Below are 25,017 nucleotides of genomic sequence, written 5' to 3' on the forward strand. Positions count from 1 at the left end.
AAACTTTGCAGATGGAATGATCTTGAAATGAATCCAGTGAACTCGGATGTGAGATGGATGATAAATCCAATGAACACTCCCAGGAGTCAGGGGCAAGGATATTTGAGATAGAATTGAAGACAGCAGCAGGAAGACAGGCAGAGAGATGCCAACAGTTTAAACTGGAAAAGGCAAAGGCAAATGATTCTCTAGAGCCCCTGATAGTTGTGGTAACACATTGGGTTTAGACTTCTGATGCCACATGTGTCAAGATGCCACAGGGCGGGGGACATTAAGATGGCATATAAAGTTGAATTTTGGTGAAAAGCAACAGAAGCTGAGCAGGTCTCAGGGTTTACTTGTTCTGGGCTTATTTAAGCTTCATAAATGTTTTATGCGATGCTACCTCCTTCTATAATAATCACTCTTCTTACCAGCCAGCCGAACTCTTAATTTTCAGGACAGAACCATAAAAACTTCTCTTTGGAGGTTCCGTTGAAACTAAACATGTGATTGAGTTATGGTTTGAAAGTACAAGGTTTCAGTCTCACAGAAAACTGCTTTCTAAAGGGCATAGCATCTTTGTTCCTTGGATCTCGCCTCTTTGGACTTGGCCATATTCAAATATGACTAGTCAGGTTGAAGTCATACAAACAGAAAAACTGGTGCAAAGAAAAGCAGGGGAGGAAAGCCGAAGGGGCCTGCGACATTGAAGATATTACACATTTGGGATGCAGTCGTGTGCTCCATATTTTGGGCTTCAGTGCCATGTGAGAAAAGTCACCCATGCACTTAAGCTACCGTATAATTAGTTTTTTTTATAACTCAAAGCCAGATATCATCCTAGTACATCCACCAGCTTAGAAAGAGACCATTCCTTGTGAACTCAATTACTAGAGCTTTGTATATCAAAATTTGCAAGGAAACAATATCCAAAAAGGATGAATTAATCTCCCTCTTATTTTACCAGCTACTGGAAAGACTTCTATGGGCCTGCGAATAGGATTTAGCTATCCTTTCATGTACTGGCTATAACATTATTCATTAATATTCCAATACCATTATCCCTTCAAAAGAAAGTTTTAATTCAAGTAATATTTCCGGATTACTGTTTTAGTAATGAAAGCTTCAGATTCCATAGCTATCATCATCCCAATGGAATAGGTTAACAGAAAACAGAGCCATGGGCCACTATACCAGAAGGATGGACCAGCAGACACACTGTCAAAGGAAATCTGAGGATCCTGATTGTAGGTTAGCACCTTGTTTTCCTAGAACTCCCCGAGATTCCTAATGCATTACATACTCCTGGTGAAATCTACCCACTAAATCAGGCCTTTGCTTTATTTTTAAAAGCATGTTGATCATTCATTAATGTTAATAACTTACTATTCTTCTGAACCAGGTATTTAAAAACTCTGAAATTACTTAGAATGGGTCTCTGGAAGCTGATGTTGGGTAAAGATCATTGGAGAGGCCTCTATGCTCTTGGTTAACATGTCCACCTTGCCTAACATTTTAGAACTTACTCTGTCATTTTCCCAGTTCCTATAGGAAAAGGAGACCCTGCTGATGTATCAACCATGTTTATAGAAATCAGAAAAGGGTGCGCCTTTTATCAGCCTGGACTTTTGATCCATTAATACATTTAAGAAAAAAAACTATTTGGTTGTCCCCTGAAATATGACGCATCCTATGGATTTGATATCTTAACTAGCACAAGATGACAGGCCTTAAGGTCAGTGACATTCTTTTGAGTTTCTTGGATTAACATTTGTAACAAAAACACCAGCCTTGACTAGCTTTAAAACTGTTACCTTTTAATTTAGACAACTCAAACAATGGCATCTAATGTTCATGACTATATTTGTGTGATGGAACATGTGATTAGCAGTATGATATAGGGCTGGTCAGAGACATCAGCCGTAAGGATGTTGGCACATGTCTTCTGCTTGTATGAAGACGCTGTGTGGGAAGGATTCTCGGCTGCCGCTGGCATGGTGGTTATAAATCAATTAGCCTTGAATCCCTTCAGATCATTACAGTGAAAATCTACTTTACATGGAGTAAGAAATATAGCCTCTCAGATCTTACATAAGCAGTGTAGATGCAAACAACTTCATCTGTGTTGGTCGTTGTTGCATGACTGTATTTTATGCATCCTACACTGTGGCCACACTAATCAACCTATTGGTGCTGTGGACTTTTACCATTGTAGCTTTGCTTGTGCAATTATTCCCTAGAAAGGCATCTGATGTATTCAAACATTCCTTACATTATTCAAAGCTTAAATGAAGTAACATATTGTCTCGGTCTTCTCTGCATTTCCTAAATGAGACCTTATATTTCAATACATCCACATGAATATATACTGGTGATTGATAACTAAACTGTAAACTCTTTGAAAATTTAGGTCATGAGGACAATATCTACCACAAAACACACAACAAAGGCTATGTATCAAGCCGAATGCCAAGTGTGGTGTGATCACCATGCCACCTACATACTTCCTATTCTTTTTCTGTGAATTAAAATAACTGAGTCCTAGGAAGTCAATGCAATTTACACAATATCCAACAGATAATTAAGATTTGTACTTTAAATTAGTAAAAGCCACCAATCTCACAACTGATAATAATTGCAGACTTTTTGATGTTATTTTGGTTTATTTCCAGTTTCTGAGTTATCTTGAAGATAAAATATGAAACTCGTCCATTATCTCATATTCCTAAACCTCACCTGCCCAGCCTACTTCTTATTATATTCATTTGTATTATTGAGACAGGGGATTCATTTTTATCATGATTATAAAATATAAAAACAATTTGCAATACACAGCAAGTGCTCAGAGAATACACATTGTCTTTTCTTTTCCACCTAGTTCCCAAGAGTAATCAGAAAGTTAGAGTATGGCAGAGGTTGTGGTATAAAAAAAGAATGAATCAAATAATCATCTCCAAACTCATTTTACTCTTCAACTTTGAACATTAATCCAGGGACAGGCAACATTAAAACTAGAACTTTAATGTTAAGAAATGATTGAAAGTCTGATATCATACGGAAATGATGGATCAAATTTCATATGAAATCTGCTTTGTAATAACCTTTTATATTCTTAATAATATTCTGCCCTAAATATTGACAGTGAATTGACGCTTGAGTGATAAAAGAATGACAAAAAACATGACAAGAATATTAGCCTTTCCCCCATAAGGTTAATAATGTTTTGATAAAAGAAAAACATCAATTTCTGGGGCAATTTTGGATTGCTCTTCAACGAGGAGGTGAAAAGATCATAAGTCTAGTGAAATGCGTTTTAGTATGCGTATATCCCTTAAGTGCTAAATAATTACAAGAGAATTGAAAAAAAACTTTGTGTGGAGGGATTTGCCCAACCATCAAATTTTTAATAATACCAAATCATCAAGTACTTAGAGCAAAAGAGAAATGGAATCAGTCCCAATGGGCCACACAGGCCAGTCAAGGCAGGGTGGGGCTCCAGCCTGAGAATGTATTGTATTTTGCTTTCTCTTGCTGTGATAAATACCACGATCACAAGCGACTTGGGAGTAAAGGATAGTTCTTAGCTTACAGGTGATATGGTTTATTATCAAGGGAAGCCAGAGCAGGAGTCAAGGCAGGAACTTGAAGGCAGGAAACGAACCAGAGACCATGTAAGAGCACCTCTCACCAGTTCACATTCAGCCACCTTTGTTTAAAGCCTGACCCATCTGCCTATGGATGGTGACACATAACACAGTGGGCTAGGCGACCCTTCATCTATTAGCAGCCAGGAAAATATCCCATACACAGGATGTCAGGCCAACCTGGTGGAGGCAATTCTTGAGTTGAACTTTCTTTTTTTTTTTTTTTTTTTTTTTTTTTTTTTCTTTTTTTTTTTTTTTTTATTTACTTGAGTATTTCTTATATACATTTCGAGTGTTATTCCCTTTGCCGGTTTCCGGGCAAACATCCCCCTCCCCCCTCCCCTTCCTTATGGGTGTTCCCCTCCCAACCCTCCCCCCATTGCCGCCCTCCCCCCATAGACTAGTTCACTGGGGGTTCAGTCTTAGCAGGACCCAGGGCTTCCCCTTCCACTGGTGCTCTTACTAGGATATTCATTGCTACCTATGGGGTCAGAGTCCAGGGTCAGTCCATGTATAGTCTTTAGGTAGTGGCTTAGTCCCTGGAAGCTCTGGTTGCTTGGCATTGTTGTACTTTTGGGGTCTCGAGCCCCTTCAAGCTCTTCCAGTTCTTTCTCTGATTCCTTCAATAGGGGACCTATTCTCAGTTCAGTGGTTTGCTGCTGGCATTCGCCTCTATATTTGCTGTATTCTGGCTGTGTCTCTCAGGAGCGATCTACATCCGGCTCCTGTTGGTCTGCACTTCTTTGCTTCATCCATCTTGTCTAATTGGGTGGCTGTATATGTATGGGCCACATGTGGGGCAGGCTCTGAATGGGTGTTCCTTCAGTCTCTGTTTTAATCTTTGCCTCTCCCTTCCCTGCCAAGGGTATTCTTTTTCCTCATTTAAAGAAGGAGTGAAGCATTCACATTTTGATCATCCGTCTTGAGTTTCGTTTGTTCTAGGGATCTAGGGTAATTCAAGCATTTGGGCTAATAGCCACTTATCAATGAGTGCATACCATGTATGTCTTTCTGTGATTGGGTTAGCTCACTCAGGATGATATTTTCCAGTTCCAACCATTTGCCTACGAATTTCATAAACTCGTTGTTTTTGATAGCTGAGTAATATTCCATTGTGTAGATGTACCACATTTTCTGTATCCATTCCTCTGTTGAAGGGCATCTGGGTTCTTTCCATTTTCTGGCTATTATAAATAAGGCTGCGATGAACATAGTGGAGCACGTGTCTCTTTTATATGTTGAGGCATCTTTTGGGTGAGTTGAACTTTCTTTTTCTAGGTGTGTCAATTTCCCAAAGAAAGATTAAAGATCACCGCAGGCATCGGTAGGTTGTAAAGATTCCTTTTGTTCTAGTGCTCTACATGTGCCCAGAAAAATACTCTTCCACTGAGCCACACTCCCAGCTCTCCCAAGAAATTTTATTGACAAACATCTCCTCTAATTCTGTGACAAATTATAGACTTAGAAACAAAGGGTTTCCCGGTAACTTAATCATTTTTGAGGCAGGGAAGGCAATGATACGCATTTAAAGGAGAATTCTTTTATAACACTCTATTACTGCCAGTTAAGGAAAACAATAATGTAGTTTATATCACTTGGTCTTGACCACCGAGCAGAGTTATTTGCTACACCAAGTCAGAAGTATCGACGAGTAAATCAAGTGAAAATAACATTCCTCCACAGGTTTATCCTGTAAGCCTTTGAGAAGGCATCACACATCTACAGGATGGTACTCTAGCTCAGCTGGACAATGTACCCAACATCTGCAACTTGGGTAATCATCATTTCGTAAAAGGTTAGAACAGAGGAGAAAATTTCTTTACTTTGTATTACAGGGTTCCTCCCACAAGAGCTGGGACAATAGCTAAAATTGCTAATACCTGTCAGCATTCAACTTATAGAAAGCACTTCATCAAATAAAGGAACAACAGACACACTCACTACTGATTCCAATGCTATGAAAACTTGAAGTTTCCTGTGAAATTCAAGTAAAAGTTCATTACGGTAGTGTCATTTAAAAAATGAACTGACTGTGACAGTCTGGGATATTATATTTTCCTTCACAAAAGATCTAATGGAATTCAAATATTACTCTTTATCGTTGACAACCCATCTACAATGGCAGAATGAAGCTGAGCTGTTAACAAAAGGGATGTTTTAATACAAAATGCTCACCAAATTACCAAAGAATAAATAAATAAATATGAGCCTTCGAAACTGTAGAGAGTAATCAGATTTGGTTATTCCCCTGTAAAGCACTCAGAGCGATAGGTCCGGAATGTGGAAAAAACATCAGTTCTTATTCAGAGAAACTGACAGCAATGAAAATTGAAATGTTCATACAGCAAAGAGAAGGAGTATAGATGATTTGACAATTCTGCATTTTCTTTATTTTACTGTGTTATTTCAGGCCATATGAGATGTCTAGCAGATCAACTGACAAATTTAGGAATCTCTTAATATTTAAAATAATGTATAGGAGTGAATGAATGTTTTATAGGTTGGAAACTCTGGGTAGATTTCATAATATAAACCTCAATGTCATGCTTGCTGAGTTTCTGCTGTGCCAATTATCATGGTGGGGCCCACCCAGGCCTAAAGTTCTGTTTGGAGAGCCATGGGTATTTCTTAAAATGCAAACATTCAAATTTCTATGCAAAACTCTCAAATAAAGTGGAAAAATACAAACATTTCCTATCATTATGCAACACAAAATCTACCATGGAATACTGGGCTTCCCAGACAAATTTTGGTTAATGAGAACCAATATACCATTGTTTGTTTGTTTATGGAAGGAAACACCAGAAATATGTTTCTCTCTTATTTTGGTTTCTGTTGCTGTGATAAATATGAGTAAAGCAAGTAAGGGAAAAAAAAAGACTGGCCTCGGAAGACAACTAGTGAAAAAGGCTGGAGGTCAGAACAGGGAGCTGGGGACCGAAACTGAAAAGAGGTATCAAAGGAACGCCGCTTACTGGCTGGCTTCCAGACACATATTCGGCTCTCTTTCTTAAACAGCTCAGGCCAACCTGCCTAGTTTTGACCCCCATCCCACCCCAGCAATCAGGAAAATGTCCTACAGATATGTGCACAGGCCAAATTGATAGAGACAATTCTTCACTCTCCTCTTCCCAGATTTATCCAATTAACAACCAAGATTGGCTCTCATTAAGTCTATTCCTTGTCAACTGGGCAAACAGATCAGTGGTCAATCATAACTTTTCCGTGTGCCTGAGATCTCATGTTAATATCACACACACACACACACACACACACACACACACACACACACACACACACTCCAACTTTAAAACTCCAGCCTTTAAATTTTCTAGTGATTTAAAAGTTTAAATTCTCTTTTCTTAAATATCCAATAATTTTTAGCTGTGGGCTCCAGGAAAATAATAATTAAAAATAACGCTACTTTCTTAGTTCAAAGAAGAATAGGCACAACACAGTTACAATTATAGCATAGTGAACCAAGAATCTAATAGTACAAAAAGCTGTGTTTGACTGGTAGGACTTACATACAGTTCTTGCTCCCTTCTGAACCATTAGTAGCTAGGCCTACAGTATCTGAATTTGCCTCAGCATTCGCATCTTCCAAGGTTCTGCAGTAGAGCTCACTAAGGTCCACACATGTGATGGATTTTCAGTCTACAATTCCAAAGATTTCCACAATCCTCCCCCAAAATCTTCCTACTCAAAGCAACAATCTCACTTTCAGTATAAATTTTTATCCTGGTTTCTTTTCTTTCCTCTCCCTTTCTTTCTTTCTTCCTCTTTTTTCTTTTCCCCCTCTTCCTCCTCCTCTTCTTTTTAATAAACATCATTACTAAACACCACGTGGGAAGGAAAGGGATTATTTGGCCTATACTGCCAGGACATCATACTTCATTGAAGTGAAGGAAAACATGCAACACACATGAAGAAATGCTGTTCTCTGTCTTTCTGTCTGTCTGTCTCTGTCTGTCTCTGTCTCTGTCTCTGTCTCTCTCTCTCTCTCTCTCTCTCTCTCTCTCTTTCCCACTCAGACAGTTTTCCAACACAACCCAGAACCAGAACCACCTGCCCAGAGCAGCATCTCCAACAGCAGGCTAAATCTTCTAAGACAATTACCAATCAATAAAAATATCCTACAGACATATTATAGGCTAATCTGATGGAGATAAAGTCACCAAATATCATTCTTGTACCCAAAGTGGCTCTAGTTTGTGCCACATTGATAAAAGTTAGTTGGTACCACCAAATTGATATATAAAAGAGCCAGTCTTGCTGTAAACATTCTTTACAAAAAGGCAGTGTCTTGGATGGGTAAAGATAATTAATCTGGCAAAGGACACTGTGGTTAGGACAAAACGGCAACCAACAGATTGGGAAAAGATCTTTACAAATCCTACAACAGATAGAGGCCTTATATCCAAAATATACAAAGAACTCAAGAAGTTAGACCGCAGGGAGACAAATAACCCTATTAAAAATGGGGTTCAGAACTAAACAAAGAATTCACAGCTGAGGAATGCTGAATGGCTGAGAAACACCTAAAGAAATGTTCAACATCTTCAGTCATAAGGGAAATGCAAATCAAAACAACCCTGAGATTTCACCTCACACCAGTGAGAATGGCTAAGATCAAAAACTCAGGTGACAGCAGATGCTGGCGAGGATGTGGAGAAAGAGGAACACTCCTCCATTGTTGGTGGGGTTGCAGACTGGTACAACCATTCTGGAAATCAGTCTGGAGGTTCCTCAGAAAATTGGACATTGAACTGCCTGAGGATCCAGCTATATCTCTCTTGGGCATATACCCAAAAGATGCCCCAACATATAAAAAAGACATGTGCTCCACTATGTTCATCACAGCCTTATTTATAATAGCCAGAAGCTGGAAAGAACCCAGATGCCCTTCAACAGAGGAATGGATACAGAAAATGTGGTACATCTACACAATGGAATATTACTCAGCTATCAAAAACAATGACTTTATGAAATTCGTAGGCAAATGGTTGGAACTGGAAAATATCATCCTGAGTGAGCTAACCCAATCACAGAAAAACACACATGGTATGCACTCATTGGTAAGTGGCTATTAGCCCAAATGCTTGAATTACCCTAGATGCCTAGAACACATGAAACTCAAGACGGATGATCAAAATGTGAATGCTTCACTCCTTCTTTAAAAGGAGAACAAGAATACCCTTGGCAGGGAATAGAGAGGCAAAGATTAAAACAGACACAGAAGGAACACCCATTCAGAGCCTGCCCCACATGTGGCCCATACATATACAGCCATCCAATTAGACCAGATGGATGAACCAAAGAAGTGCAGGCCGACAGGAGCCGGATGTAGATCTCTCCTGAGAGACATAGCCAGAATACAGCAAACACAGAGGCGAATGCCAGCAGCAAACCACTGAACTGAGAATAGGACCCCCGTTGAAGGAATCAGAGAAAGAACTGGAAGAGCTTGAAGGGGCTCGAGACCCCATATGTACAACAATGCCAAGCAACCAGAGCTTCCAGGGACTAAGCCACTACGTAAAGACTATACATGGACTGACCCTGGACTCTGACCTCATAGGTAGCAATGAATATCCTAGTAAGAGCACCAGTGGAAGGGGAAGCCCTGGGTCCTGCTAAGACTGAACCCCCAGTGAACTAGATTGTTGGGAGGAGGGCGGCAATGGGGGGAGGATGGGGAGGGGAACACCCATAAGGAAGGCGAGGGGGGAGGGGGATGTTTGCCCGGAAACCGGGAAAGGGAATAACACTCGAAATGTATATAAGAAATACTCATGTTAATAAAAAAATTATCAATGGAATTCAAGCTCATACTTACAGATAAATAAATGGTGATTAAATATTAAAAAATATTGTGTCACTATAATCAGCATTTCCATCCAACTGTATACATCTTCCACTTTTAATTTTAAAATAGGATATCTTTATACACACACACACACACACACACACACACAGACACACACACACAGACACACTCAGACACACACACACACACACACACACACACACACACACACACACACACACACACACACACTTCCAAACTCTCATGGTCCACTGCTAGGCAGGTAAATATAACCAATGTGTTTTTGACCTGGGTAGGAACATCTAGAAACTAAGGATTTACTACTAGACTCCTGGCTTAGATAAGACACACAGAAATGCAAAGCTACCAAATGAACAGAACAGCCAAAATCCAAAAAGACATAGAAGACGAAATTAGATGAGATTCACAACATTCTGGATCTAGCCATACTCGAAGTTCAATTATTTAGTTCTTTGAACCAAAATATGTACCCTATTGTAGTTTGTTAGTTGAAAGGTTGGTTATACAAAGCACTTGGTGTTACTGCTACATTTCTTATAACTAAATAAATTCTGGAGAATTCAAATGTGGATCATGTCATCACAAACAGGGTCATATCCCACAATTTTATGAGACCATATAAAGGATTGGAAAGTCAATGGTTAGAAACAAGAAATTTTATAGTTTAGTGCTTAAAAACTTAGCACTGCAAGTTGAATTTTCTATAGTTTGGTTACATTCATTTCTCCAGGGATATACCAGAGCAGTTTTCCCTGCTTTCTAACATCCATTCACACTGCTATTCTTCCCTACTTTGGTCCTGGCAATCCCTTGGTGTGGAGAACGATCTCTAGACTGTTCTCTGTAATTCAGTGTACAAATTGTCCTTCACATCCATGGCTGAATATCATTTCTTCTCTAAAGCTTTTCCTAATCATCTCATCTGTTATATTTGTTTCTCTACTATAAAGCTCTTGCTGATTACAAGCAATCTGTGTGAAAGACTTGATGTACCACCAAGACCTATAGGGTAAATTGTTTGATGTTGTGAACACAGGGTCTCACTTAAGTATATCTTACTTTCCTGAAACTTGCTATGAAGGCCCGGATGTCCTTTAATTTACAGAGATGACCCTGCCTCTGCCTCCAGAGTGCTGAGATTAAAGGCATACAACATCATGTTTTCAATATTACTGTTTTAAATATTACTGAGCACTATAATTTTTCCTTATACTTTATGTTCTTTATGTGTGCTTCTTTAACTCAACTGAGATGATTCTGAGATTTAAAACAATATTTATTTATGACAGCCTGGTGAACTGTCTTGGTAAAAATAAATAAATACTAAATACTCAATTTATATTAATCATGAATTTATCATTTTTTCTTTTAAAAATCAAGAGCCCATAAAATTAAGCAATATACTCAACCAAATATAGGTAATTCAAGAACAGAGAATTTGAAGATAATATTTTAGAAATAAAATATTAAAGCAACTCAGTAAAGATGAATGGAGTCAAAAGTCTTAAATAGAAGGCATTTTCATACATAAATATTAAAATCAAACGGTATAAAAAGCTGTGGTTATGGAAAAGAATAGTATGGCTCAAGAAATGTGTACTAAAGTTGAAAAATCCTAACTATATTACTAAAGAGGATGTGTCTCCACAAGGCCTCTCCAAAGAAATCAATACGCACACAAGCTCCTGTTTGTTAAAACTATACCAAACAGCACTCTTTCTAATATATGTATATATGTAAGGTATAGATTTCTAATATATATATATTTCTATTTCTATATTGATTTCTATTATATATGATAGAGAAAGAAACATAGCTTGGTTTGGTTGCTGTAGGGAGAGAAAGTAAAATATAAATAAAAGAAAGTCAGACTTCAAAGACAAATAGTTCAGGTACAGTTGGTAGGGAGAACATTTTGAGTGAGGATGGAAATTCAGAGTGACAAATGTCTACTGGAAGAGGTCACAGACTTGACAGTCTGCAGAACCACAACAGAAAATATACATGGGGTGGAGTGCTTTAGGAAGTGTCTACAGACATCAATATCAAATGGTCCACACTACTCTCTGAGCTTCGCCATGATGCCCAAAGATGACAAGAAGAAGAAGGATGCCGGAAAGGTGGCCATAAAAGACAAAGACCCAGTAAATAAATCTGGTGGCAAGGCCAAAAAGAAGTGGTCCAAAGGCAAAAACAAAGTTCAGGACAAGCTGAACAATCTCGTCCTGTTTGACAAAGCTACTTATGACAAACTTTGTAAGGAAGTTCCCAACTATAAGCTTATTACTCCAGCTGTGGTCTCCAGGAGACTGAAGATTCAAGGTTCCTTGGCCAGGGCAGTCCCTCAGGAGCTACGTAGTAAAGGACTCATCAAGCTGGTTTCAAAGCACAGAGCCCAAGTAATTTACACCAGAGACACAAAGGGTGGAGATGCCCCAGCTGCTGGTGAAGATGCATAGACAGATTCAATCAGCTGTACATTTGGGAAAATAATTAAATTTTTTCATTTGAATCAAATGAAAAAAAGAGACCTCCTGTCTAATTTAGGGGGGAACAGACTATTATGGGTATCATAACTAGTGCAGAAGGAACACATCAGAGCTACTTCATTCCAGCCTATTATTTCTATATGGAAATTAAAATATAATGCTTTCGAAAAACACCTAGAACTCATATTTCAGTTGAATTTCTATTATCAAATGATGGCATCTAACTTAAATAAAGCATTTACATTGAGCTTGCAAGCTTCTGCCCACTTAGATGAGCTGAGAAGTTCCAAAGATAAACTGAAGGTACTGTAAGGATTTGGGACATTTATAGTTTGCCATATATTTATAGATTGCTTTTGCCTGTAGGCTCAGTTTATCCCCAGCACAGTTTGGTGAGAAAGCTCATAGCAGGACATAAAGAAGGCAGAAGGAATCAACTTGCTCATATCCTTACGTATCATTCACGAGGACTTAGTGAGAAGCATCTAAGAGAGAGTTGTTCCCATTCATTAGTCTCTCCATTGCTACAGAAGAAGGCTAACAAGCTGTCAAAAATGTTCGCTCTCCTTCTATCTATAATGTATTTAAAGTAGTCCATAATTTGTTTAAGTTTTAAACCATCTGTGAATCCTTATGCCCTTTTGCACATGAAAGATGGATTTAGTCAATGCCAGACAATTAAGTAGAGACAATTATGGCTTATAATAAGATGCTAGTCATGAACTAGATGGTAGTATGGACAGCCAGTAGTTGATAAGAAAATTTGAGACGTTTATTTGAAAATAATTTGATGTTGGGAAGACAATATTATTAAATTGGTCTACAGCAGTGTACATGGGGTCACCTGTACTTATACCAGAGCGCACAGCAGCGGGATGCTATGGGGCATAATTAAAAAGCTCCAGAGTCTGCCGTGTTCCACTGCTATTAGTGACAGTGTGTGGGCGAGCATGCTGAGGGAGTGATGTTTATCTAGGTCCCTTCCTTCATGCCTTCCTCATGTTCTTTTGTCCGAGCCTTGCTCATGCCCCGCATTCTGGCAGAGGAAAAAGCATCCCTTTCCCTTCACTTGAGCCTGCAGTTATTCATAATGTACACGGATAGATTTGACCAGAAGAGTGCTTTGAATAGCTCTACTTAAGATGCAAGCACTCCAGTACCACAACCATGACCATATCCTCTCCCATCATTCAAGTCCCAGCAGCCTTTAAGATCATCAAATAAAAAAATCCCATTCTGAGTTGCCCAGTGGTGGCACTTGCCTTTCATCCTAACACTTGGGAGGCAGAAACAGGCAGATCTCTGAGTTCAAGTCTAACCTGGTCTACAGAGCAAGTTCCAGTATAGCAGGGCTACACAAAGAAACTGAGTAAAAAACAAAAACAAAAAACAAAACAAAACAAAAAACCAACAAAAATAGTAAAAGTCAAAAGCAAGACAAGAAAAACCCAAACAGAAAAACAAAACAAAGGAAATAACAACAACAAAACAAAACAAAACAAAAACCTCTATCTGTATGTTCATCAAAAGAGGTTGACCACATCAAATCTGTTATCCTAAAGTGTAGCCAGAAAGTGAGACACGGGAACTGTGATTTTCAGCAGTCACTCCCTCCCTATCCACACAGGGATTTTCTCATTCTTTGTGATTTAAATAATTAGGTTCCAATTATATATTCCTGTCCATTTGTTTTTCTTTAAATCTATCCCAACGATCATTTCTGTTGCTGAAAGGTGTATTTTTTTCCTGTGTTTCAGATATCAAAATAACAATCCAGTGTATTTATTTTGTTCATGGCTGCAAATGCGCATCTGTACGCTGTGTGCAGACATCAGAGGTTGACACCCTCCACTGCTCTTCACCTTATATGTGAGGTAGGATCTCTCCCTAAAGCTGGACCCCAGCCATAGGCCTAACTGACAGGGTAGTAAACCCAGGGGTTCTCCACTCCCCATCTTCCCAGCCTTCAGATCATAGGTGTTTGCGTAGCAAGTACTTTACTGACTGAACCATTCCCTCAGCCCAGTCTATCAATATCTAGATTGTATTTGTAAAGATTATCCATTTTATAAATTCTATATGCTAAAGCACATAGAAGATTTTTTTTTGTTTTTAGGCTCACTATTGCTTCCCTAATATGGATCAATACCTTTTCCATCCAATAACCAATGAAAACCAAACTATTTTAATTCATACTGGTTTCTGGTTCGAAGTGGTTCCTTGACATGATCATCTACAAGGAGAAAAAAGTTAGCTGAAGAGAATGGTGAGACTCTCTAGAGAAAATCCATATATAAGTCAAATTTGTTTGGATACAACTTCCACTGAGTATGGCTACATGCGTCTCTGGAGTCTGGTAGGCAGCTATACTCATATTATGTACACACACTTATCTAAAATGGGAAGAGTTACTGTACCATTCTGGAATGCTATCCAGAAGAGTGAATTTATAGATACTAGAAATAATTGCTAGCATATAGTACATGACTTATTAATACTGAAAGCATTAAAGGGAGAATATTAGACTCGTTAGGGCAACTAGTAAGAATTTCTATGATAAATTATCCTTAAGCTTTTACAAAACGTAACATTATTGAGAAGTTTTATGGGTGTCTATTGTTACGGCCCATCAGGAGGATACAAATTGTCTTACAAAAGATCACACATGTTACTGGGTTTCCAGGAGACACAGATAGTTAACGAAATTGTTCAGCATCTGTTGATAATTGCTTAATTTTTGGATATATACGTGTGTAAGAAATAACTTCCTAGAAACACCATCCCTGTACAAATTAGAAGAGGAAGCTCTTGACTCCCATATGTAACTGGAAATTTATGATTACAGCTGGCTTTACATTATGTCATTTAGGTGATGTTTCTCTTCCTTTCTGCTACCCAGAGTTCTAGACTCACACCCTACCCAATGACCTTCCTGGTGTGTACTTGCTAATTCCTTAAAAAAAGAAAAAAGCCATCATTAAATGTTTTCATGTCTTTACGTGGCTATTGAGTTGGAATGCATGTTTGTGCAATACACAGCTGAGTCTTCTTTTGTCTTAGCATCCTTGGTAGCAGATGTGCCTGGCTGGTCCTCTGCATGCGTGTCATAAGTGTTTGTGAAAAGAATGAGTTTTTAAATAGAGGAGTGTGAGAAGCAAGGGCTCAAGATTACAACTGTGAACGGAAGAGGCAGGAGCCACAGAAATGCAGAAAATACCACAAGCTGGAGAAAGACACAGTTATCTGAGGGAAGTGATAAGCCTGATCTATGGTCACAGACTTGCAAATGTGTCTCTGTAGGAATGACACAAACCCATCTGCAGGGTAGCACTGCTCATTTTCCCTTCAAGATTCCCAGTGAAAAGGTAATTTTTTTTTTTTTTAGTTTTAGTAGATCAATGATTTTCCATTTAAGGTTTCCCTTAAATCTCCGTATCCCAAGTATGCCCCAAGAAACTCAAACGAGATTAAGCAGATAAACTACATATTTACCAAGCCCCCTCCAAATACCACACAGTTGCTAAGCACTTGGTATCTTTAATTGTGTCAGTCATTAATAAAGAAGGCCATAAGTGGCTAAAATGTAAGAGTGAGCCTAATTCCAGAATTTACTGCAGCTCTGGCTGACATTCATGTATGTGTTCCTACACAGAACTTTAAAGCTCCCTGGAACTACTTACCAATCAGGACAGTACAATATATTTATGTTTACTGTAAAGTACATGGAACACAGCTGCATTCACTTTGCTGATCTATGCAGGCATGATGGCTGCTCCTTTGCTCTCACTGGCTCATATGAGTTGAAGATGGTGTCCCTTATTGAGAGATGCTGGTGAATAATAACTTAGGCTTCCCATACAACTCCATATAGCTCTGCCTGGAGGCGGTTTGCTTCACAGTACAGCCTATGGGAATAATCTATTTAAGAAAGGAAGGAACATCCACGGTGTAGAGGTATAAAATTTAAAATTAGGACACACTTTTACTGGTCATAAGCATTAACGTGATTTAGCAGCTAGTCTCTGTTTTCTAGATCACCTGGTTAATAAGGCACAGCAGCAGCATTTGTGTTCAAGCCATTAGGGTACATTTAAGTTCTGTGTTTAAAAAAAGTAGTAATTATGTTGCTGCTTCTATAAGTTGTAATTGCCTCCTGTATGATTGCTGATAATTTCAGGTAATTGTCAGCACTGCGAAAGAGCTTTTTGTGGCCCCACAGTAGAGAATACCCCAGGGAAGATACTACAGACTACAGTGGAGTTGAGAAAAGGGAGGGTAAGCTCATTGGTGGTATAATTTAAACTATACTAACTTAATTATCTTATGACAAACATAAAACTGAAATATCCCTCTAGGTTTTAGCAACAAAGGAGAAATGGCTATAAAAAAAAGTCTGTCTTCAAAATCATGCTGACTTTTCAGAAAATTTAGTCAATTTAAATCGTTTAGACCCACACCTGAATATTTTCACACCAGACTCTTGCACGAATGGCAAGAGATCACACTAAAGAAACGTGAGATGCTTCAAAACATGGCCATTGCCACTGCTACAGAAAGAGGGGGCCACTTAAAATGATGAGAGTCTGTTTTATTCCTACACTGTTAGGGTAAGGATAAGGGGAATAGGATAAAGAAAACTTAAAACATAAAAGTTCAGTGGACTCCAAATGCCGATGCATTTATTCCAAGGCATGTATGTACATGGAGTCACATTTTGGCAAATAGAGCCCAGCTGAGAAAATACAAGTTGTCAGCAGTAGACTATGATGGAGACAAGACCTAGGAAAGCCAAGTGGTTGGTGAGTATTGCTCAGTGGTAGAACATTTGACAATGGAGAGGAGAGTTTGTTTCTCTTCCAGAAGACTCGTCAATGAGCTGTCGAAAGACAATCACTTACACTTTTGCTATACCCAAATATCAAAAGGTCATAGTAGCTCAATTTACTATTTCTTACACAAACCTTTTTTTTTCAGATTTAGGAGGGAGAAGAGCAAAGAGATAGTAAAACTCCAATCAGCCTGAGAGAAAGGTTAAAGTCATTCTTTTTTATATCCATTCTTGGTAGTGATCCATAAAAAATAATTAGGGCAAGGGTAAACCTATTATGTAGCACATATTTGCTACCAGTCTTGTCAATCTACATATACTCAGCCACTAAAAATTTGTTGCTCCCTTCCTCTATCTAGCATGTGTGTGTGTGTGTGTGTGTGTGTGTGTGTGTGTGTGTGAATTTTTCTTTCTTCATGCCATATAGACTTATGCTCACAAGAATGCTTGCTTGATTTTTCCCTTAAGGTCCACACTGGCAATCTTGTGCATGTTGATCTAAAAATTGTAGTGTTTCTCCCTCTCCACTTTATTTTGTGCATTGACCAATTCTTCACACATTTCTAAACATCCATCATGCAGCTGTTATCTCTACCCGGCACTCACTGTCTGTCACATTTGCCTTGATCCTCCCTTTGAGCTAAGCTCCTTTAATACCAACTGCCATGTCCATTCCCCTCGTCCCTTTGCTGAGCAGAGGTGGGTGAGCACAGGGTCTGTCCCTCTCGGATGCAAGAGGATTTTGTATTAGAGACCTGTCAGAGCTGGTCTGAAGGAGGGCACATTGAAATCATTTCTCTTATTGAGAGATAAGTGCTCTTTGTCATTTATTCTCCCATTCTTGCCTTTACCTTTCACACTGCTTACATATTTATCCTCCAGCTGCCTGCATATTTGACAATGCCATGGCTGATAGTGTTATACTAGCAGATATGCACGCGGCGCCTGAAGTGACTGATGCGTGACCTTCACCACGTTCTATGCTTAACACACACATCCAGGCTTCTTCCAAGACTGGGCTGTGCCACTGAACCAGTAGGGTCATTATGTTCAACAACAACAACAACAACAACAACAACAACAACAACAACAACAACGTCAAGTGATAAGGCCAAGAATTTAGTAAGCTTCTTTTTTTCCCAGGTAGTAACTGTTATACTCCTATATCACCTCATTTTGCTTGGATCTAGCCAGACTCAGAAGTTACTGCACAATGCAAAAGCAAAAAGCTATTATCCCCTTTCCACGGGCAGAGTGGATATCTTTGCCTAGTCTTTCAAATACACATTGTGTTACTAAGTAGGGAGTCTTACAGTGAGTTAGTATCCACATGTGTCGACAGGAAAAGCATTTTGAGCAAGGAAGTATTGACTAACAAAATCTATAGCACAAATGATGATTAACCTATTCATGGTTTGTTCAGTATTCTCAAAATTGTCAGGCCTCGGGGATGAAAAGTCTTCCTCCCATAACTCCTCATTGTTTACCAGTGTCTAGTGGTAGAGATTGCTTAGTAAAGATGACTGGTTATCCAGGTCAGAGTTGGTTACTTGGCCTCTGTGTGTGTACGAGGGTCTCTCTCTGTCTCCTCCTCTCCCTCTCTCCCTTCCTCTCAGTGCACATATGTATGGGAGGGATGATGAAGAAAAGAGAAATCACATGAGAGCAGGAGACTACAAGAGAGAATCCAAACCCACCAAGCCAGTTCCACTCACTTCTCACACACTGAAGGAGTCTGCTAACGACTCAGTGAGCAGAGGAGAGATTCTCAGCAGTATTTTGGGAGACTGGAGCATATCGATGTTTGATTTATAGCAACAGCAATTCATGTGCCAAATTAAATTAAAATTGAATGCCAACATAGAATAATAGCTGTTAAGTTCAATACTAAATAATCATACTTCATCAGCAAGCATGACCTTTAACGAAGTTCCCATAAAGAAAAGAAATGGTAAAGGAATATTTCACATTAAAAAGAACAATTTTTTACAAAGTTGCTGTGAACTTTTTATCTCCTGGTGACAACACAAGATTAAAGATTTCATAACCAACTTAACTATGAGTCTTGTCAGCACATCCTTCTCTAATTTGTTATCTCGAGAAACAAAGGAGTCAAGAACAAACCCAGCCCAGCAGACTCTAACAAGATGTTTTCAATACTTTTCTATTTACCCAATTTAAAAATAAACAAAAGGAAGGCATGAGTTGTTCCTAAGGATATCCACAAATAAGCACATTAAAGCATCCCAAGTCAAGACTGTAAGAGATTATTCTGGTGTAAAGATATTTTACACATATCCACATGGTAGATTTCTGTGTGGATCTCTCTACTTAATAAGATATATAATGTTTCTGGCTGTGTTGGTCCTTAGGGGTTACTCTGATATTTGATATTTCTCTAGCTTAAATGCAATTTTACAGGGCTTTACAAAGTATAACACACGTACACACGGAGAGAGAGAGAGTAGAGGCAGTGAGGAAGGGAGGGAGGGTGAGAGAGAGAAAGAGAGAGAGAGAGAGAGAGAGAGAGAGAGAGAGAGAGAGAGAGAGAATGAGAGAATATATCTGATAATAGTTATCCCAGTTGAACTGAAGAGGTCCACATTGTGTATACTGAGGAACACAGAAGTTTTAAAACAAGCTTGAGACCCTGTCAGAGTCTGCTAACCTGACTCATACTTTATTGATGTCTGTCAGAGGGGGAGCAGAAAGGAGGTTCTAGCTCAGTTTCTCTCAGTGGAGAGAAAATTATTATTATACTCTGGGACAAAGAGATCCAAGAGTGGGGATAGGTCCAGACTTGAAACAACCCATAAACTTGAAAGCAGGTAGCACTGTTAGAGAAGCTAAGCCAGACACAGTTTAGAATTGGCTCCATTATTGCCAGTATAGACTACCGCCTTCCACCCACCCCATCACTGCTGTCAGAGTTTGCCATATAGCAGCACAGGAGCTTACCCATGCTGAAGGAATACAGCTAAACTGACTTGGTATATTTCCGCTTCTCCAAAATGCTCATGACACACATGGCTGTTATGAACACACCAACTCTGCACAAGTTAGTGCTCTCTACTCAGTACCTCCAGTTGCCCACATGGAAGAATTCATGGTCCAGTGGTCCCAGTTAGTGTCCTCCGAAGCCCAGGGCCTGCCATCACAAGTATCCCCATCCTCTCAGGGCTGCTGTTGTCCCTAATCCAACCTGATACCCAATCCTTTCAATGTATACTCCAGTCCTCTGCACTTCCCAATCCTCCTGCCTCACACATTGCTGACTGTACTACCTGCATTGTCTCCAGTATTACTCCTTTAGCCTGTTCTCATATAACTGTGGATGCCTGGAAGTCAATCTGTCTAGCATGTATTCATTTTTTTCCCTCACATCCTCAACTGTTTCGTCTTGTTGGGGTCACATCATTAGAATATTGCCATTATTTTTTTCAACAGATTTCATTGCTTTTCTTTTTTTTTTTTTGAGAATTTCACATCATGCATCCAATCTCACTCACTTTGCATTCCCCCCAAGTCTGCTACCTATCCCCTTGTGACCTCCGAAAAATGAAGAAGGAGGAAGAAGAAGAGGAGAAGGAGTATCAGGAGGGAGAGAGGGAGGAGGAGGATGACTCACTGGAGCATGGTCAAGCCCCAGCAGCCAGCCTCTTTAAGAAAACCAAGTCATTCCCACCCACAGCCACTCCAGAAGCCCTCAGCTGTGGAGAAGTACATTTGAGTATCCTTATCACATTTTAAAGAGTTCTCTTCAACGATGACCATCATTTTATATCGCATTCTTATAACCAATTCTCTCCTCCAGCTCCATTCCATTTCCCATCTTCTCCTTTTCAGAGTGAAATACTTAGAAATTCTTCATGGCTAGTGTTCTCCAAATGCACGCAGCTAGTTCCTTACTGAAGCAACGCTTATTCAACTTAAAAACAAAACAAACCAAACAAACAAACAAGCACTTAATATACTATGTAACTAAAGCTTTCACCATCATCAGGGATACACACTGCTGAATTATAAGGTCAGCTCTCAGGCCCTGTCGCAACATATCAGGACCACTTGTTTCTACCATTGTTCATACGGGTAGTTTTAGCATCTAGGATGACTCATAGACTTGCCCTCCTACTTTGCTGTTGCTTTTAACAGAGTCCTTTGCCTTGCTATTTCCCTTCAAATTCCCCTATTTCTAAGCATACCCCAGCATTCAGTAGGTATCAATTCCCAAGGGAAATTTATTCATGTTAAAAACAATTTATTTGTTGGTGCCTCCTAGGTTTGTATCTGCAACGTGAGCTTCTCTGAGCATCAGGCTTATGTATCAAGTTCCCTGTTCAATATCTCACCCTAAAAATACCCCAAAATGAATTCCTGCTTTATATTCTCACACAGCAGTCCGAATCCTCTTCTAGTCCTTTGACTCCGATATTACCTATGGCTTGCCAATTGCTCACACCAAAAACCTTGAGTCCGATTTAACTGCTTCTTATCCATGGCATTCATACAAGTCATTCACCACAAAATAACATTTTCCATATCTTCAAAATAGAAATGGCCGACTCCTGCCTTGGGTCCTTATTGTTCAGCCATCCCCCTCCCCTAGAGGAGCCCAATAGCTTCCTAAGTGGCCTTCCTGCTTCCCCCTTGCCCTTGATGGTCTCCTCTCAACACAGCAGCACAGGAAGTGATACTTCAAAAGTGCTGTCAGATGTCTCTCATCCAGATGCTGTTCACTCATAGAAAAGGCAAAACTGTGCACAGAGGCTCTCTACACTTCCTGGAAGATGTACTCTTTCTCCATTCTCTAATGTGTTTCCTGCTATCTCTTCTATAGAAGCCAAACTGGCTATTCAAGAAAGCTCTGTCTCAATAGTTTCTGTAAAGTTTACCTATGTCAGCATAGATATTCCTAAGAAAGGCTACCACCTGCATTTTCTTCCAGTCTGATAGCAGTTGTCAGTGAGGTCTTCTCTGAATTCACACTGTTGTCTTCCTTCTGCTCAACCTGCCCTCACCATGCTTTTTAATAGCTCCCATGACAATTATCACCGGAGCACATTGTACATTTCCCTATTTGATTACTGACTAAACTTTTTGGCAGAATGTAGGTGACATTATAACAGACGCAAGTGTGCATTCATTCATGCTCTAAGCACATTAGCTTGAAGGAAATCAGGATCCAAATGTTCATCAGGCCCTGCCTCTCTTATCACATGGAACTACCTCCAACCCCAGTGACTTCCACATTTTGTTATTGTATTTATTTGACTATAATATAATAATGGCACCTCATTTCTCTTTCCTCCCTCCAAGTCCTCCTATACACGCCTTCTTCCTCTCTTTCACATTCATAGTCCATTTCTCATTAACCATTATTCCACGAATATATTTATATACATGCATATATAGCCCTAAATATAACCTACTAAGTCTGTATGCATGCTTTCAGGGTGGACCATTTGGTATTTGACAACTGTGCTCTTCCCTGGAAAAGACTTTTTTTCCCCATTCTCAGCATTCCTTATTTGCATATAGTTTTTTGTTGTTTTGGTTTGTGTGTGTGTGTGTGTGTGTGTGTGTGTGTGTGTGTGTGTGTGTGTGTATGTGTGTGTGTGTGTAGAGGTGAGGCCTTCTAGGTATTTCCATGTCCGTTATGTCATATGTTTTAGTGTCCTAATTATTAGTTAGGGCTTGCTAAGAGATTCCCAAATTATATAACGTATTGATATTTCCCTTGGCTCCCCAACAGGTAAAAGGACATTATTAACTTGTTGAAGATAATATGCATTTCATAAAGAGGGCCCAGAAGCCCCTGAGCTAGAACTGACCCAAAAGCCTCTTTAATGAGTGGATTTTACAGTACCCAAAGAAGCCATTCAAGCTTCCAAAGGAGGGAAATAACCAACACTCTTACACAGCTATGATGCCTATGAACCACATCAACAATCACCATGACATAACAACCCTAAGGCTGCAGTAGTGGAATGCTTATCTTGCCAGCAGCCAACAACTCTCTAATTGGACTCAAGAGTCACTCAAAAGAGGGAAATCAGGGCTACTGCTGGAAACATAGCCAACTATCCAGAGCTAGTGAAGTCATGGTGTTTGAAGGAGAACATATGACCACCACTTTACTAAACCAGCATAATGCCTAACAATAGTTAAATATTTGCGATTATATCCATAGATATGTATAGTCTTTGCGCCTCACAAACCAAACTTCTCTTTGCAGCACAGGGAAATTATTACAGAACACCATAATCAAACAAAATGCAGAATTGTGGAAACCAGTCTGGTTGGATACATATAAAAAACACTTCTGCCTCTAAGATTCAGAGGACATTGGAGAAGAGGGGACAGAAACACTGTACACTAAAAAATTTGTGAACACCACATGCATTTCCTGTAAGTGTAACATGTCTTCTGTCTCCTCAATGGGTGGGTAAGCTCACAATGTTAGTTGTGTCTCACACATGTCCCTGCTTTGTCCTGCTTTCACAACTCTTCTATATTTCTAAAGCTGTCCACAGGAATACATCTCATGGCAGTTAGGTTTAGGGTTATTTATTCACAAGACTGTACATACAGACTTTAGCTTGGTCACATAGAGAGGACAGCACTGAGCCACATCTACTTTGTCACCACAATTTTCTGACATCAATAAAGTTAATAATTTAGGCATTTATTAACATTTATAAAACATCTAGTTGCATGTATTGCAATTACTTTTCCATTGTACTTCTCAAAATTCAATAGTCTTATTTGTCTTAAGATGGCAAAATTTTAGTGTGGAAAGTAAATGGAAACTGTCAATATATAATAACTAATACTTACTGGAAGCTTGTTAGTATCCTGCCATTCTACATGCATTTCCTCATCTAATCCTTTTCCATTTACAGAATCAGAGGTTGACAGGTAAATAATTTTGCTCAGGGTCAGCCAGTGGCAAATGGTAAAGTTCTTTAACCTCAGCCATCTGATTCATGATATTAATAAGCCTTAGAAGGGTCAGCACATGTTTACGGCTCTAAAGATGGTAGGTCCTGGGAGAATATGAGGCAATAAACGAAGAGGACTAAAGTCTCATGCAATAGCCAACTCTATTTAGAGCATCCGGCAATTTGTACTCTGAGGTTAACTCTCAGAGTCACATGAGTAAAGTGGACAGTCACAAAGACACACCATATATGGCATATGACAAACAACAGCTGAAGTAAATTCACTCCTATCTGCTCCATCTGGAAAGAGCATAAAAACACATTCCAAGAACAATTTTGAAGAAAGTGAGGTCACAAGACTTGTCTTGTTTTCGTGGAATTTCCTTATAAGCACTCACATGACTCTACTCTTAGACTGTGTTCTGACAATCACGGAGAGTTAGTCCATCTAGGGGGGTACAGAAAAACACCCTAGATGCTGTTAAATTGCTGTCTTTGTTATAACTTCCATATAATCTCATTTGTGTCTGTAGATGGAGACCAGTTCACTGTCCAGACGTGGCAAGTTTGAAGCAACACGTCAAGTAAGTTCCTTACTAGAAGGAGCTTTGAGAAGAGATGGTTAGAAAGGTGCTGACAGGAATAATGTAGAAACCCACAGAACGGAGCTCATGTCTCCAGAAGGAAGGGAACAAGGAAAAGGAGCAGTTGTGAGGTGACAAGAAGAGATACTGGGGAAAGAACCCGAATGCTTTTTTCAAGGTCACAGGCAGTAAGGCTAGAGGTCAAGATAACCATGATATAATCAATAAAAAAACAATTTTATTGGGCATGAGGAAAATCAGACAGAGGAAGAGAGATACTGGCATGCAGGGTTTGAAACATTTTCCACATCAAGCATTTGGAAAGAAATACTGGTCCAGGAATTGCACAGGATGTACTTTAAAAGCATCCAATGATGTCTCTTAAATACATTCTTAACTTTAAGTCTTTATTGTTTTACTGTAAAATCCTCCCAACAGGATCAGCAACTGACAAAGATGTTTTGGGCGGTTTCAGAAGCTTTTGAGGTGAAGCTCTGAGGCAAGTATATCACTGGAATATAGACATTAAAAGGCTATGTCCTGACCTTACTTCCAACTTTGTTCTGCACACCTGAAGCTCTAAGATTACCTCACATTTCCACTGCTGTGGGAGAACTAGCTCTGATACTTTCCTTGTTGTGGTAAACTGTGTTTTCTCAAACTGTGCACCATAATAACTTCTTCCCTTAAGCCACTCT

General features: G+C 39.3%; 1 protein-coding gene and 1 pseudogene across 6 annotated transcripts in view; one reads left to right on the forward strand and one right to left on the reverse strand.

The window, feature by feature from the left end:
- The window catches only part of Samd12 (sterile alpha motif domain containing 12), a 497,054-nt gene that overhangs the window by 369,685 nt on the left and 102,352 nt on the right, over positions 1-25,017 (reverse strand). The window lies entirely within an intron of this gene.
- LOC120093654 (40S ribosomal protein S25-like) lies at positions 11,503-11,956 on the forward strand (annotated as a pseudogene).

The sequence above is a fragment of the Rattus norvegicus genome, chromosome 7, assembly GCF_021556685.1.
Source record: "Rattus norvegicus strain SHRSP/BbbUtx chromosome 7, alternate assembly SHRSP_T2T, whole genome shotgun sequence".
NCBI lineage: Eukaryota > Metazoa > Chordata > Mammalia > Rodentia > Muridae > Rattus > Rattus norvegicus.